We start from the raw sequence: 598 nt of genomic DNA, 5'->3' as shown, positions 1-598 counted from the left end.
AGTCGTTTGGTTGTCCCTCACTAACCCCCCTGCCGGCCTGGTTGCCCCACGCAGCCTGTTCAGAAGTCCGTTCGGTTGCAATGGTTGCTTAGGCTTTTATATATATAGATATTTTAACTAGTGCTTCTGGGATCTTTTGGATATATTCCCAGATGTGGGATTGCTGGGTCAAAAGGCAGTTCCATTTTTAATTTCTTGAGGAAAATCCATACTGTTTTCCATAGTGGCTGCACCAGTCTGCATTCCCAGAAAGCATACACAGGGGTTCCCTTTCCTCCACATCCTTGCCAGTACTTGTCGTTTGTTGATTTATTGATAGCAGCCATTCTGACAGGTGTGAGGTGGTACCTCATTATAGTCTTAATTTGCATCTCTCTGATGATTAGTGACCTTGAGCATTTTTTCATATGCCGATTGGCCATCTGTATGTCCTCTTTGGAGAAGTGTCTACCATCTCTTTCTTGGGTTGCTGCAGGGGCTACCTTAGTAATTCTCTATATTCACCCTGATCCCATCCAATTCATTTTTCACTCTGGAGGCAGAGCAATTTCACACCAGATCATGTAGTTCCCTGTTTAAAACTCTCCACTGGCTTTGT

The sequence above is a fragment of the Myotis yumanensis genome, unplaced genomic scaffold (assembly GCF_028538775.1).
Source record: "Myotis yumanensis isolate MYYU_CA2020_CCGP unplaced genomic scaffold, mMyoYum1.0.hap1 SCAF_2, whole genome shotgun sequence".
Classification (NCBI taxonomy): domain Eukaryota; kingdom Metazoa; phylum Chordata; class Mammalia; order Chiroptera; family Vespertilionidae; genus Myotis; species Myotis yumanensis.
The sequence above is the reverse complement of the archived record's forward strand: the minus strand, read 5'-3'. Positions refer to the sequence as shown.